Raw genomic sequence first — 12,917 nt, 5'->3', positions numbered from 1 at the left:
TTTTTTTCCTCATTCTACAGTCATTATTATACACCCATTAGAAACCATGAGCTAGCCTGGGCTCTGTGAATATAAAAATAAAGGACATATATGGTGCCCATTCTTGTGATCCCTCATTTGGTAGGAAAGCTGACAGATAGACAATTACAATAAGAGTGAGATAAGTGGTGGGGTAGACATAGAAGCACAGACGCTCTGAGAGCTTAGAGTAGGGGCTTGTGTCCCAGAGAAGGTGATGTTGGAACTATGTCCTAAGGATATAGGGAATTATCCAGGCCAGAGGCATTGTGAGTATAGCATGTGCAGACAGAGGTGGGAGAAAACATAGACCCTGAATTTTCTCTCAACACCTGTTTTCCCCTCTTTCATTTTGGAACTAAACTTTCCAAGTTTTAGCTGAACATAGGGATATCCAACTAGAGATTACAGTTTCCAGTCTAGTTTTAAGATTAGTTATGGCTTATGAGATATGAGCAAAAGTGATGTGTGCTGCCAGTCTCCTTTGGGAATGTTAGGTGAAAAACATCTGTCTGCTAGGAATCACAGTATTTTGGCTTCTTTGTTATAGCAGCATATTTAACAGTGCCATGCTAGGATGGTTGGATCATCATCCTGAAACCTTTGGGGACCCTTTGAAAAATTCAGATGTGTTTGCTGGAGTTCACAGCTGACTATGACTTTTTTCTGAGATAAATATTTTATAGAACTTAAGAATCTCAGATAGTCCTCAACAAAATACTAGGAAACCAAAGTCAACCACATATTAAAAGGATCATTCACCATGATTTTCCCCAGAGATGCAAGGATGATTCACCATATACACATCTAGAAATGTGATACATCACAATAATAGAATGAAGGATCATATGGTTTTTGATCATATGATCATCTCATTAGATGGGAAAACACATTCGACAAATTCAACATTTTTTGAAAACTGTATGGAGGTTTCTCAAAAAACTAAAAATAGAATTACCATATTACTTGGCGATCTCTCTTCTGCATATATATTCAAATGATTTGAAAGCAGTATGTCAAAGAGGTATCTGCACGCCTGTGTTCACTGTAACATTATTCACAATAGCTAAGTTGTGAAATCAACCTAAATGTCTATCATCAGATGAATGGATAAAGAAAATGTGGTATATAACACAAGGGAGTGCTATTTAGCCTTTAAAAAAAGTGGGAACTTCTGTCATTCACAACAACATAAATGAACTTAGAGGATATTATGTTAAGTACAATAAGCCAGATACAGAAAGACAAATACCACATGTTCTCACTTATATTTTGAATCTAAAACAATAGAACTTATAGAAACAGAGAGCAGATTGGTGCTTACCAGAGACTGGGTGGAGGGAATGAGGAGATGTTGGTTAGAGGGTACAGTGTTTCAGGTAGACAGAAGGAATACATGATAAGTATTTGAAGTAATGGGTGGTAAAAACAAAAGAATCTCAGGTAGGTTTTTAGTATTGCTTACGTTGCAGTTTCAGGGTTGGTGTACCTCAGAACCCATACGATTCCTGCTGTAGTTTGAATGTGTCCCCCAAAAGTTCGTGTGTTGGAAACATGATTGCTAATATAACAGTATTAAGAGGTGTGGCCTATAAGAGGGGATTGAGTCATGAGGGCGGAGCTCTCATGAACGGATTAATGTTTTTATCATGGGAGTTAGTTCTTGAAGGAGTGAGTTGTTGTAAAAGTGAGGTTGGCTCTCTCTTGTGCTCTCTTTGGCACTCACTTGCTTGCCCTTTCACTTTCTGCTATGTTATGACACAGCATGAATACCCTTGCAAGAGGCCAGTATCATGCTGTTGGACTTCCCAGCTTACAGAATCATGAGCTAAATAAACTCCTTTTCTTTATAAATTACTCATTCTGTGATATTCTGTTATAGCAATAGAAAATGGACAAGTCGGTCACTCATTGGCCTATGAGGAGGGTACAATTTTCTGGAGTAAATAAATGGGGAAGGGTAGGGAAGGAGGGACACAGGGAGAAACGAAGTGAGATGGCTCTTGGGTAACCTTTTTCCTCCTGTTGCTCACATTTTCCTCACAGTATTTCCAGCTTTGAAAGTCCCAATGCTGGCAGTTCTTCCCAGTGGGAATATGCCTGGTGTGCCGGACTAGTATTATTTGACCCTGTGTGGGAAATACCAGCAATCACACTAGGCCCAGGGCCCGCTTCCTCACTGCTCCTACTCTGTCAGGGTTTCCCAGCCCTCCAGAGATTCAGTGGCCGCCACCAGTACAAATGGAATATCCTATTCCCCTTGCCGATTCAAACTGGGGATGCTCGGAAGGAACATTATTTAAAACCAATGTTTTTAAACCCACAAAATCCTAGGGATAGATGAGCCTACAAGGCATGGATTTCTTATCACAAGAAAATTTATTTACATGAGTTTGTTTGATTGGCACCATTTTAAATAATCATGCCTGGATTCTGTCTCCCTTCCCTCAGCTTGGCCTCAGCTGAAAGAAAAGTTCTCTTGCTTGTGCTTTAACATGGTTGATCTGGGCAGGTCTGGAGGAGCTCTGGAAGTCTGTAAAGGAGGTAAGCTCTCCAGGAGGCTGAAGTTCAGAAAAACCGGAATTAATACTCCTTTTACTTAGGATTGTCTCTTATCAGAGTTAATCAATAACAGGACTGAAATTTCTCACCAAGGAATGATGTAAAATCAGTAAAAGGTTCAGGAATGGTGGCCTGGGATTTACATTAAGTGGGACTGGTCTTAGCCTCATTGTACATGCCGGAAAAAAAGCATACATTTTATTTCTAATTGAGTTAAAATACATATAGTTCAGTAATGTTAAATGTCTTCACATTGTTGTACAACCGATCTCAAGAACTTTTTCATCTTGCCAAACTGCAACTCTATATCCATAAAACAACAACTCTCCTGTGAAATATATGCATATATTTTAACTGAAATATTTTTCCCCATCTCTTCACTTGGCTACCTCATCTTTCAGGCCTTAATTTAGATGCCACCTTTTCCAGGAAGCCTTCCATGATCACTTATGTTCAGTGCCCTGAGTGCCCTCTTTTGTATGATTTGTTCTGTTTGACTGTAATTATATGTTTAATTTAGACTGTGAGCTCTTCAATGGTTGGCGAGGGGTCAGTCTTATCGATTGTTGTCTCCTCAGAGCTTAGTGCCTGAAAAGGAGGTGCTTCATAAGTAATTGTTAAATTAACAACCATCTGTAACATTACCAAGACTTACTTTAGACCCAAGTGCAATGAGTTGGGATGGAGTTTAGACAGATCACATCTGCCCACAGGGTGTATTTCCCAAATCTTCTGTCAACTACTTGTACTTGAGAGGAAAGGGAGGCACCAGGAAAACAAAACCTTCTGAGAATGACTCTGCTTTCAGGAAATGATATGATAGGAACACATGTAGTATGGAGGAAGGAAAATAGGATTGGAAATTAGAAGTCCTGAGGTAGAGCCCTAGCTTCTCTACTAATTACCTTTGTGATCTTAGACAATTCATGGAAACTCTCTGAATGAAAGTTTCCTCATCTGTAAACTATGGCTAACATAAAACCTGCCACCTTCTGTCACAGAGCTCTTGTGAAGTAATGAAAATGCTTTGTGAACTATAAAACAGCATAGAGGCATTAATTATTAGAACTGTAATATTACAGTGAGGGTTGTTACTTAGGGAAGGGCAAGCAGGATTCCTGGATGCCTCCAGGAGTCTGGAGGCTCCAAGTTCAATTTCACAGATAATTTTTCTTTGGAGACTGAGATGAGGCTTTAGAACCTGATTCTCTCATAGAGAATGGCCAGCTTCATTTTCCTTGACTGCGTTGCTTGGTTTTCAGGGAGGCCAAGCAATATGCAAAAGGGATAATATGAGAACAATAAAAAGAATTCCTGTGTAGAAAATTGAGATTTAGAGAAAGCAAGATTGGAGGTCAGGAGAAAAATCACAGAGTGAGTACTGGGGACATGGCTGAGACTTTCTTTTTCAGCCATGTGAACCCAGGCAAGTTTGTTCTCCTAGAAACTTTACCAGGCTGGTGTCTTGCTCTAGATGAGCCTCTGTTTCAAAATGCAATTGTAGTTCAAAACCGTTTCAAAACGCCAGAAAACTGGAATAAAAAATTTTTTTTTTTTTTTTTTTTTTTTTTTTTTTTTTTAGTAAGAGTCATCCCATCGGCCTGGATGCTCTGAAGTTTCCAGACTGCTTTCTCCCTTGTTATAAGAGATTAAGAGATATCTACTTAAGGGGTACCATGAAGTTGCTCTAAGTTTAGACTTGGAGAAGTTAAAAGCTGTGCAACCTGATCTGAATAGAAATGTGGTCACAAAGCGTAAAGAAAGTCAATGAAAACAGGATTTTAATATTTTAGAAGCCATTTCCTCTGCTGCATTGGAAATTCAAATAGAACAGCACGGAGGCATGGGAATTGGAAGCAGAATATAAAACCTACCAGGACAGAAAAGCAAAACAGATATGCCTCATTTCATTGTCCATCATAAATAATTGTTAATAAACAGCTCAAATATGGGAAACTTTCCTTGTCCTATTTAATCTCAAAGAATAAAAAGCAAACTTAGGAACGCAGGTGAAGTTTTGAAATTGGGCAATTTTGGCCCAGTTATTGTGCTGTTAAATGTTTATGTATATGAAACATATTCTTGGAAGATGTCTGGAGCCTGTCGGTTACTTCAAATCACTTTCACGTCCACATCTGTTTCCCATTATAAATCTCTTCAGATTTGATTTTTTCCCTATTGCTCACTTTCTCATTGTAAAACAAGTAATATATTTATTTAATTTTACTTCTCCCATGCTTTTTGTTCCCTTTGATGTGTATAAAATGTGGCTACTACCCAGAAACACCCAAATGGAGAAGAGTAATTCTTAATGCTAAAAGATTAGTAAAATCACTTTTCCTTTGATTCAGTAAATAGGGCTGTCAGTTTGGTAGGTGAAAATGTATATTTGAAATCTGACAAAATGCCAACATATGACATCAAATTGTGGGCCAGGAACACTCCCATTGAGTGGATCCTCCAGTGACACGTTAGGAATGCATTTGCTGGGAAGGCATTCCACCCAACTCACATCCCTCAAGGTGATTAATTGCCTGGTGTGTCTGCTTTGTGCTTTGAACTTGAAAAGCCCAATATAAATACAAAGTATCTCAGGATGGGGATGGTGGTGAGGATGCTAATGACAGGATGATAGATAAGAACCTTAGTGAAATGTGACTTTAAACACTTAAACAGAATTCAGTATTTTTTTCTCTCTCTTATTTTTTTCTTTTTGACACAAGGAAATAGCATTTGAATCCATGCAGGAATTCACTGGGTTTGCTTCCAAGATGGCATATTGCTTTACTTCCATTCATAATGATTTTCAGGTTTTCACACACATGGTACATGAATTACTAGTTCTGTGTTCCCATCACTTCGGCTGCTATTAACAACTGGAGAAAAGAATCTATAAAACTGTATAGCCTATACTTATCTCTGAACAGATTTAATTGGCCACACCTTAAAAGGAATTCCTTCCTTTGAATATATTGTGCAACCAAATGCTTCCCCCCCAACCCCACCCCACTGCCTCCTCCTGACTTCCAATCAATTTGGGGCCTAAGGCTGGTGTAATCCATCGTTGACAGATATGTTTAATGAGCCTGGCTTTGAGCATTTGTAGCTGAGGGACTGCGGATTAGGTTTTATCTTATTTCACATCTTGATTAATAATCTGGGAGGAAGCTTCGACATGCTAATGGAATGAAATTTGCAGTGTGAATGAAGCTGGGAGACCTTGCAAAGCAAGAGGGAGCTTAGAAAAGCCAGTGTGGGGTGGGCAGGTGGGAAGGCCTGTGTGAGGTGGCCCCATGGCGCTGTTCTGCAGAGGGACTGTGGTGGGAGCCAGAAGGCCCGACCCTTTCCTAGTGTTGCCACACGGGATTTGAAGGGCCGCAGCTTGTGTGGCTGCCCAGCACAGAGCTCTTTTGCAATGTGTTACTCACTGCTAGTTCATGCCAATTTTGGGAAAATAATCAGAAACACAGGTTTTCCACATTAAGGAGGAATCCGGACAGCAGCCGTGCTCAAACAGATCTGGAGGCAGTATTTCCTTATGGGGTGGGCTGTTGGGAAGTGTTTCATGAATGGGCTTCACCACCTGCACATGTGGAAACCTCTTGCTCTGGTCACCTGAATTAATTCTCTTGGCCTATCAAAGTGCTTCTAGAACAGCTCCTCTACTAGGTGAGAAATGCCACCTAAATCTTCCTCCAATCGGAAACATTCTCTAATGATCGAAAGAGCTGGATCTCTGTGTTAGAAAAATCTTAACTTGATGTTGTCTCTGGTCTATGTACCCATTTTAATGAATCTAGTAGAGGCTGAATACTCTGACTCGCCTTCCTGTGGTGATATAAATGCTTTCCCCACAAGGTTCGAATTAACCCAGCTGTCTTGATTTGTGTGAGGAGTACTGGTGGGCCAGTTTAAAGTGAAAATGGGGCTAGAGAGCACACAGTGTGGCTTATTTATTCTCGATTACTTTGCCTGTTGCTTTCCAGTGGTGACTTTCAAGAAATGAATAAATTATACTTTTAAAACAAGAAAGGAAATTAGAGTAAAAAGTCTTTATTTCACTCCATCTCTGCCTGAACCTAAGGCCTGTAGAGGAGACTTGCCTTGCCCAGAGTTACCAGGATGGATATGAAAGGAGCTGGGATGTGAATAGTTCTTTGCTTCTCCTTCCATCCTCTCTCCCTCCACAGAATTCCTGAGCTGCCCAGTATTTAGATTGTAGGCCACATGGATATCTATCATGTCCTGGGGAGACTCACTAGATGACATATGGCTTTTGATTAATTTATCGGTCATAGGATCAGGAATTTTGAAGATTTAGGAAGAGTCTTATGACATACTTTATGGAATTTTAAAAATGTACCAGAAGTGAAGAACATGTTAACTTTTGAGCACTTTGCTCATAGGAAATGTTGCTCCTGAAATTTTTAGAGAAGGCATGGAGAAGGAATCAGGGGAAGAATTTGATTTTTGTAAACTATTTTGAAATTACTGTCAATTTCAAAGCTATTTATGTATCCCAGTTCTTTGGCTTGGTGAATAAAGGAAACTTCTGTAACATCTGGAAAGATGAAAATGTCAAACAAATTATACTTCCCAATGAACACATTCTGTTGTAGTTTTAATATCGAGCGACATACTGGTTAACAATCTCAGTGCAATGTCATTGAAATGATTGGAAGAGAGAAGGCTTTCATATCAAAATTAGCCACTTAAGAGCAAATAGAAAGATAGGGCAGGGGAGGACTCTTGGAAGAAGAAGGAGGAGAAAATATAATAGAAATAATTCATGGAAACCTGTTATTTTAGTTTTAGCACAGTTTTTACTGTGTGTCTGGCAGATTAACATATTGCTACTTATTCATCATAATATTTATCTGTGAAAAAAGTGAAAGTTTAATTTATTTGAAGGTTGTTATTATGTCTTGGAATGAAGATATTGGACAAGCATAAATATGTGTGATTATTTTTACTATCTTTGGTTTAAACTCCTAACTTCAAAGTCAGTGGTGAAGGAGGGGTTCCTAACACCTAGGAGTTTATGACAGGTCTCTGAAGTATAAATTTTGATTCACCCTAAATATGAAAAACATGTATTTCCCAGAAGAATAGATTTGACCTTTTAAAAAGTTTTATTTTCTAATAAAATAATGCTGGTGTAAGGGATTTTTTCTAAATGTATAACTTGCTTGAATTGTGTGAGCTTTATAAGTTTAAGAGCATGTGGTCAAAGCAGTGTGTACACATAGAAGTACAGAAAAGCCCTACTTAAAGAAAGAAGTAAAATAGTGGGAAGGAAAGCAAAGGAAAAATAAAATCAAGTTGAAATCAAAGGAGGGGTAAAAATGTCAATGGAAAAATAGGAGAGTCCAAATCTTCTTGAATATTTTATAGCAAGCTTTAGAGCAAGCTTGATCACCCAAAGGACACACCGCAGGGATTAGTGTTCGAAAATGAACAACAGATGTTGCATGTCAACAGATAATATCCCAGTGGGTGAAGAGCATTTAGGGTGAAAGAAAGTAAAACACATTGTCAGGTGATCTCTGGTAGTTTGGGTAAATCTTTGATGAGGAATAAGTTTCTTGTGTAACTGTCAGAGGTTTATTGGAGCAACCCAGTGATTTTTCCATTTAATGGGATTCTAGTGAATATGCAAGGAAGATTAATCAGGTAATGGTCACTTATAGAACATCACTTATATGTCACTGAACTTTGACATGAACCCTTCTTTGAAGGAGGCTATAACTGAAAATGACTCTGATTGACAAATGTCATTGAGCAAGTTGGCTTGAGTAGGGAGGAATTAATGCTCTTTTTAGCACTGAGACCTCCTCAAAAATATTTTTCCTGGTCACTATATTTGTAAGGTGGCTGTATCCTACTTCCTCAGTGATCTTTATTCCATTTCTCCACTTTACTGTCTTGATTTATCATTCTGTGAAACTGTGTACATGTTTGTTTCTTTGGTCACTATCTGTCTTTCGTATCAGAATAAAACTCCATGAAATTAGAGATGACCTTCATTTTCTTCATCACAATATACCCAATGCCTAGAATAGTGCCTGGTACATGGTGGGAAGTTCAAAATGCATCCAGTGGTATTTCAGACATAATATTTAATTCTATAACTTGAATGAAGAATCAATATATTAAGTCATGATAAGCAGAAAGATAGAACTCAGGGAGAAGAGAAGATGGAAGAGACAGACAATTTACAATTTGCATATCTTTCATGTTTCTTGACTATGGATTAAGAAAGTATCAAGTCTGGACTGCTGAGTGTAGACAGTCTCTGATCAATCTGATGTCTTTCAGAAACTTGCATCAAAGGACAAGACAACATGGAAGTGATGTCTTTATTTCAAGTGAGACCACTGAGCATCAAATATATCTATCAGCTCATTCTTATCTCATCTCTTCCTCTCTCCTGCCCCCAACTTCCCTAAACAAAAATAGTGAGGATTACTGTTCTATTTTTAGAAACTAGGACACTAACTTTTCTGCCAAAATAATTAATCTATTCACTCAGTATATATTATTTGATAACATACTAAGCAATGGGGCCTCCCAAAGAGACTAAGACATTGTTTTAACTTTGCATGAACTTTATCATTAATGACTAACAGATCTCTAACTGATATTGTGATTGGTGAGATTCCAAGGTTATTGTTCTCAAATGAGAATAATGACCCTATTAGGATCTTTTGGTCTCTAGCTTTATTGTTTTGCTTTGGGACATCAGTGGGAAAGGGAAAGATCTAGAAATGGAATTTGTATAACTTACGTTCACTGAAAATAAGACTCAATAATTAAATAACTGTTTCAAAATGATTGCCATCTTAAATTACTGACAAAATTTTAAAAATCATTAACAAAATTATTCTGCCAAACTCTTCATTGAGCTCTGTTCCTCCCATTAATTTAGTGAGCTTGTTTTTCTTCTGTGAAGGGTCAGTTCTGTTCAACAGATTGAGCGCCTACTGTGTGGTACTGTGTCTATCCAAAATGAGATAGACAAAACCCTTGCCCTTAGGAGCTCAAAATCCAGTGGAGGAGACAGACAAACTGTAACCAAAAAATACTACAATAAGAACAGAAGTCTGCACAACATCCTGGAGTAGCTCAGAAAAGGGTCGGTTAACTCTCTGAACAACGAATGAGTAAAAAGAATAGGGAGGTGATGTAAGCCAAGGAGGCCTACCTTTTTGTGAAGAGGAACTACTTCAAATCTCTCCCAAATCTGGAGGGTGGAAGTGCAGACATCAGTCTCGCAGAATGGTTGGCACTGGAGAGCCTGTGAGTTGTTCCAGGTTTGTTTCTCAATCTAAGCATTGAGATCGTGGTAGGCTACATGGCTTTAGTATTGGGAGATGAGTCTGCCTATATTTTTTCATAAAGGTAAATTTATTTTGCTTAATCTGAGACTATGTCTAGTTTGGTGTTTAAAATATTGTTTCTTTTGCAAAATGATAACAATGAGAGGTTATTGTTGTTTTAATGCATTTATTTGGCAGAGATATACCCGGGATCAGGAATCAAGGGGGGTCAACAGAAAAGACAACAGGAGTTAAGCAGAAGTGACATGTTGATTGTGCAGGAAAAGTATCTCTTCAGAGCTGTTTTTAAAACCTTGGTGGTGCATACTTGTGCTCTGTGTGTGTGTGTGTGTACACGTGTGTTTTATGACACTACTGTGTACTGAGCAGTCCAGCCATAAAAATGGAGGGAAGAACCACTGCCTGCTTGGCTCCCTCCTGGCAAAGAGAAAAGGTAGAGGTAAAGTGGAGAGACAGCAACAATCTCATTAACAGTCCTTTCAATCAGTGGTCCATCAGGGAGGCAGGTGGTGAGGTGAGAAGATGGGGAGGGGAACCTCTAATCAGGTAGAGGAACTGAGATGGAATTTCTCACCTTTTTTCTTCAAAAGCCCTGCTAGAGAGCTGCTGCTTTATTCTGTAATCAGATGGGTGTGGGTTTGAATTTGAGCTCTTTCACTCACTAGCTCTCATAGCAGTACTATGAAAATGAACTATGACAATCTGTGTGGATAGTTGTTTAGCAGAGTATCTGGCACATAGCAAATGTTCAGTAAATATTACTACTGCCACAACTGTTGTTATTAAGTAGTCCCATTCATACTAAACCACCACTACCAATCCAGAAGCAGAAACCAGCTTTGGGGAAATATAAGAAGCAGGACCTGAGTGCTGGAGGTTGGAGTCGTCCCAGTAAGGTCTGGGGATTGCAGCAAAGGAGAAAGAGCAATCCTAAGGACAAAAGCAGCGAGGGCAAAGGAGTCCTGCAACTGTTCAGCCAACGGTGTCAGTAAATTGGATTTAAGTTAGTCAGGGATGGGGAGAAACAAACAAAAAGCAGATGCCATTGGAAAAATAAAAATAACTAGGATGACAGAGATATGTAAAAACAAATCAGTCCGTAAATTTATATGGCAGGATTATGAACAGAATCCAAATATCAAACAATTTTATGGTCTAACTATAACCTTCCCTTTGAAATGAAGATATCATTGCCAGTCCTTGAGGGTTCAGCACATTTTGGATTAAAATTAAATGTATAAATCTCCTTCTTCAGTCTGGAATAACCAGATTTTGAACATTTTAAGCTAGCTTCTCTGTTTTGCAGCTTTAAAAATGATAACACAATGTTATTTGTAGTATTGACAATAATATGTAATTATCTTGCTATCTTAATTTGATTTAGAAACAGATCCAGCAGAGAAAGTAATGAGGTTTCCTTTAAAGGAGAGAGTAGGTAAGATAGGCTAGAGCTGGCTATGTCCATAGTCCCAGCATTCTAGAATCCAATGACTCATGCATTTATCAAACATGGAGTGAGCAGTGGGAAATACGGGTAAAGAGAGTCTCAAGGCGCCTCCCTGTAAAGAGTTTATAATCTGGAGAGTAATGAGACATGAAGAAACAATATAATGTAATGTGGGAAATCGTAAAATAGGGACTCAAATAATATGCTATGGGAGTCTAGGGGAAAAAAATCCCCTAACTTGCACTGGGTTGTCATCAAATACTTCCACAAAAAGAATGCAGGCTGAATCACCTGAACAGGAATTTTCAGAGTAGAATTAAGGACTGAAAGGGTAGGGGGTAAGGTGGGAACAGGTTTTCAGGGTAGAAAGCTGTCTATAGAGAACATGTTACTTTCAGAGAACAAGTATTTCACTGTGGCTGGAATAAAGGATACCTTTGGGAAAATGTCAGAAGATGTGATGGGAAAGGTAGGCAGGGGATAGATCACAAGTGGATTTTTATGACTCAATAACAAATTTGAATTAATCCTGTAGGTGGGGGAGCACTTTGACCAGATGGCATTTTAGAAAGATACTCAGTGTTGATATGGAGACTAGATTCGATTGTTTAGAGACCAAAGATCTGACTCAAGGTAGGAGGCTACCACATGGTATAGGTGGGATGTCACAAGGTAGTGGTTAAACTGAGGCAGTGGTTGTGAGAATGGAGAGGAGGGTGATAATCTGGGTATGTGGGTAGTGGTGATGGTGTGGGTTAGGAATGAAGATGGGGTGTTGGATTATATTCTGAATTCTCCCTTAGGAGCTAGGTAGATGAAGATGCCAGTCACCAATGTAAAGGATAAAAGATAAGTTAAGGTTTGAAGAGCTTTCTTTAAAATACACTCCATTCTCTGAATTAAAATCAGTAAAAGGATTTTGGGTGATACACTTGCCATGTGATTCACAAGTCCCCATCTCCCAGACTTTGTGTTTTTTTTCCTCTACTTGGAATGTTCTCCCTCAACCTTCTACAAATTCAAGAGCTATCTGTTCTTCTAGATCCAGCACAAATGCCAACTTTCCCAGGAGGTCATCTTGCATCCTGCAGCAGTCAAAAGTAATTTGCTCAGTGGCACACTGTCATGTACCAGTTGTGTGACCTAACCACCCTCTCTTTCCATTTTGTCACCTGTAAAAAGGGGTTAGTATTAGTATCCACCTCACAAGCTTACTTATTAAATAAATTCACTTGGGTAAAGCAATTCGAACAGTACCAAGCACACAGAAAGTGCAGTAATGCTGGCTGTTATTGTCATCCTCCCTTCTGGTACTAAACCATTCCTACATTGTATTATAGTAGTTAATTATGTAAGTGTCTGTCTCCCTGACCAGACTACTCCTTGAGGGTAGGAATCATCTTTTGAATTTCTTTCAGTACCAAGCATAATGCCTTACAAGACAAATATTTATTGATCCACTGAGCTCTTCCATACTGTTGTTTTGGGCTACAGAGTTTTCTTGTTTAGGGCAAACAATACATTTCAACTTATTTTTTTCCCCTCAGGCT

The 12,917-nt window shown here is 38.8% G+C and overlaps 1 long non-coding RNA gene across 1 annotated transcript in view; it reads left to right on the top strand.

The window, feature by feature from the left end:
- LOC126949920 (uncharacterized) overlaps nt 1-12,917 on the top strand; it is a 118,157-nt gene that overhangs the window by 81,382 nt on the left and 23,858 nt on the right. The window lies entirely within an intron of this gene.

The sequence above is a fragment of the Macaca thibetana genome, chromosome 3, assembly GCF_024542745.1.
Source record: "Macaca thibetana thibetana isolate TM-01 chromosome 3, ASM2454274v1, whole genome shotgun sequence".
In the NCBI taxonomy this organism is placed as follows: Eukaryota; Metazoa; Chordata; class Mammalia; order Primates; family Cercopithecidae; genus Macaca; species Macaca thibetana.
The sequence above is the reverse complement of the archived record's forward strand: the minus strand, read 5'-3'. Positions and strand labels throughout refer to the sequence as shown.